Below are 4340 nucleotides of genomic sequence, written 5' to 3'. Positions count from 1 at the left end.
GTTTCATAGGGAATATCCTTCATTTCCTGTATCTTTTTGGTCATCCTCCTTTGCACTGACTCCAACTTAGCTACATCCTTCCTATAATGCGGGGACCAGAATTGTACCGTATAGTCAAGATGTGGCTGGACCAGCGCCAATATGTATATATATATATATATATATATATATATATATATATATATATATATATATATATATATATATATATATATATATATATATATATATATATCCGTGAATGGATCAGGAAGAAAGTAGTCATGATTTGGCATAACCTGACTGGTTGGCTGACTGCTTGTTCTGATCGATTGGAGGCAGCGATGTGATTGGCTGGTTATGTGGTGGTGGGCATGCTGTGGTGACAAATCTCGCTGGTTTTCTCTTTTGTGTAGGGCAGTGGTTCTTAACCTTACTACCACGCCCCCTCTAGGAACTGCTCTTTCGCTCCACGCCCCCCTTGCATCTATAGACAAATTTCACTCTCAGATTTAAAAAGAAAAAAAAAAGGCTTTTTGGTCCATTTACAAAACATGAATTACATTAGTGAGATATTAAACACTGCTCTAAGCTACCAGATCTTGAATACATGATTAGTGAGATATTTGACACTGCTTCTTAGCTACCAGATCTTGAATACGTGGTCGAATGCTTGAGAGTGCACAACGTAAGTCCCCTTCAACGTTCAGGCGGTTTCTGTACTTGGTTTTGATAGCAACGAGCGTGAGAAATGCAGTTTCACATAGATATACGAAAAATGGTATGTCTGGGAGACTTTTGAAAACAAGAGTTAGTAACGACGATACTTCTGCATTATTTTATAAGCTTATCTTTACAGTACTGGCCCATGCTCTTGTCATGAAAATAATCCATAAATGGAAAAACTTCTACTTTTCACCTGATGCTCGTGCCCCCCCCTGGAAATGCGCGCCCCTCAGGTTAAGAACCACTGGTGTAGGGAATTCTCTCTCTCTCTCTCTCTCTCTCTCTCTCTCTCTCTCTCTCTCTCTCTCTCTCTCTCTCTCTCTCTCTCTCTCTCTCTCTCTCTCTCTCTCTCTCTCTCTCTCTCTCTCTCTCTCTCTCTCTCTCTCTCTCTCTCTCTCTCTCTCTCTCTCTCTCTCTCTCTCTCTCTCTCTCTCTCTCTCTCTCTCTCTCTCTCTCTCTCTCTCTCTCTCTCTCTCTCTCTCTCTCTCTCTCTCTCTCTCTCTCTCTCTCTCTCTCTCTCTCTCTCTCTCTCTCTCTCTCTCTCTCTCTCTCTCTCTCTCTCTCTCTCTCTCTCTCTCTCTCTCTCTCTCTCTCTCTCTCTCTCTCTCTCTCTCTCTCTCTCTCTCTCTCTCTCTCTCTCTCTCTCTCTCTCTCTCTCTCTCTCTCTCTCTCTCTCTCTCTCTCTCTCTCTCTCTCTCTCTCTCTCTCTCTCTCTCTCTCTCCTCTCTCTCTCTCTCTCTCTCTCTCTCTCTCTCTCTCTCTCTCTCTCTCTCTCTCTCTCTCTCTCTCTCTCTCTCTCTCTCTCTCTCTCTCTCTCTCTCTCTCTCTCTCTCTCTCTCTCTCTCTCTCTCTCTCTCTCTCTCTCTCTCTCTCTCTCTCTCTCTCTCTCTCTCTCTCTCTCTCTCTCTCTCTCTCTCTCTCTCTCTCTCTCTCTCTCTCTCTCTCTCTCTCTCTCTCTCTCTCTCTCTCTCTCTCTCTCTCTCTCTCTCTCTCTCTCTCTCTCTCTCTCTCTCTCTCTCTCTCTCTCTCTCTCTCTCTCTCTCTCTCTCTCTCTCTCTCTCTCTCTCTCTCTCTCTCTCTCTCTCTCTCTCTCTCTCTCTCTCTCTCTCTCTCTCTCTCTCTCTCTCTCTCTCTCTCTCTCTCTCTCTGTGTATATGTGTATATATATGTATATATATATATATATATATATATATATGTATATATATATATATATATATATATATATATATATATATATATATATATACATATATATATATATATATATATATATATATATATATATATATATATATATATATGTGTGTATGGTGTCGCGGGAAAATGGCTTTCAGCAAACTGAGTAGAAAAAGAAGGTGGTTAATTAAATATCTACTAGCTGAAGAGATAAAAGATGAAGTTATTTTCAAAATGTATTGGAAAAAAGAGCTAAGATACATATTATGTTTGAATTGAGAAATGAAGAGGGAATGTTTCAGAAATTGATTACAAACCACCTGTGTGAAGACCACAACAAGTTTGCCGAGTTTTTTTCCGCCTTTCTGTTGAACAGTTCGACTTCCTGGTTGAATTGATTAAAGACGACCTATCCAAGGATCTCATCCTCTTCATTGGAAAACCTGGGAGCCATGATGACTTACTCCTTCCAAAAGTCAAATGATCGTTTGCGACTGCAATTATATTCACTCCCTAGTCGTGCGGCTATTTAGGGCCAACGATGATCGTTAGCGTCAGTCGCTCGAAGCAAAATAGTCCCATTCAAAAACACTGAATTAGTGCTCTTGACAATCGTTTGACGATCATCGTTGAGTAATAATCGCACCGAGCAAAACGTACTTTAAGGGCTGGACGCAGCCGCCAGGAACCCAATCCCCCTACAATACCAAACGACAGGGGGCACTTAAAAGTAAGGAACTCTATCATTGAAGACGAATTGTTCCCCTATCCTCCTGCCGACTCAGGACTGGAGCCTATTTGGATCCCTCCCGGGTAGAACATGTGGGTAAGTCTAACAATTTTAAGTGGGCATTGTAGTAACAAGAATAGTGTGTCAGGTAAGGGACTGCTTCTTACAATAATGGACCGTGGGAACCAATGATGATCAGGGATATGGTCGTTGATGAATGTTTGGTAGTTGCTTGGTATGTGGCACTAATGGTTTCCCATATTTTATTAACTTTTATATGGAGTAAGATGTCTATTGGAGTAATGCCTTTTTCTTCATACATTTTTTATGTGAATAAGTTTCTGTTGTCATTGTTATTTATGAATCTGACGGTTCTGTTTAGCATGCTGTGCATTCTTATTGTCTACGATACCAAACAGCTGCACATTAGGATGGGAGGTACGGGGATCACGTGTGTTTTAATCAGTGCTATTTTTATTTTGGGTGGGAAGTTTGTAAATCTTCTGATGATAGAGATTAATGCTTTGCTTGATTCTGTCGGTGATTTGGCCTGCTGTACCTGTTCGTTGTATGTTGATAAGTTTTCCCTATCTGCTCGTTGGTGTTGTGTTGTCATCAGTAGTAATGCCGTGCGTGTTACGTTGTGCCACTGGAATTAATTCAAATATATCTGCATTTATTTTCATTTTCCAGTCTTTCTCGTATGTCTTTATTTTGTTTCTTTCTTTCTCCACCTTTCTCTTCATCTTATCTTTGGATTTTGTTGTTTTATCTGTGTTAATGTAATGAACGTAAATTATGTCCGTGCAGACTCGGCCAGAGTTTGGGAGGTCACTATCTCCTTGTGGTTTGGATATACATAGAAATATTGTCTATTTTTATTGTTGCCTTTCCATTGCAAAGGAAGTTTGATAGTGTTAGCAGGAGAAACTTTGGTAGTCTGAGGTGCATTTATTTATATCTGAATCCATCATGCCTTACTATGTCAAATGCCTAGCTTACATTTGTTAAAATCAATATACATGTTTCCTATTTGCGACGGTGAATGCTATAAATTCATAGGTTATTGTTGTACTGGCTCTTCTCTTTTGTCTGAACGGTGTTGCCTACCCCTGATTATGTTGTGTTCTATGAGGAAACCGTTTAGGTAGCATAATTTTTTCAAAGCCTTTTCAAGGTATTTCAAGAAGTGATATTGGTCTGTAATTTATATGATTTTGAGGTGGTTTTCCGGCTTTTGATATGAATTTGACCAGTGCTGACCTGAAAACATTTGGAAAAAAATAGAAGTTGATAGACAGGAATTGTAATTATCTTAGTTTTTGTATAGCTTTATCTGTACCATTGGTTAAATATATCTTACTAATTTTGGAAATAGCGGGGGCTTTATTCTTGATTTGCGTTATGAGCTGCTTAACTTTCTGTGATGTAATTTTTCTTGTATAGAAATTTTCCTCCAGTAGTCTTCTAAGGGGTGTAGTTGGAGGCTGTTCTGGCTCTTTTTGATATGTCTGGTGTTGGTATCTTCATGTATTTCGTTGAAATTTTGCATCTTCGTTGTCCATAATCTTGAAATAAATGTCTCTCAATGTGCTGAAATTTTCATCACGTACATTTTTTAATGTAATTATAACATTAAGTGCCCTGCTTATTAGTAAGGCATTTATGGTGATGGTGTTTTTTGTGCGTAATCGATTTACTTAGGATCTTTTTTTTTATCTGGAGA

Source organism: Portunus trituberculatus, chromosome 27 (assembly GCF_017591435.1).
Source record: "Portunus trituberculatus isolate SZX2019 chromosome 27, ASM1759143v1, whole genome shotgun sequence".
Taxonomy (NCBI): Eukaryota; Metazoa; Arthropoda; class Malacostraca; order Decapoda; family Portunidae; genus Portunus; species Portunus trituberculatus.
Note: the sequence above shows the minus strand (reverse complement) of the source record.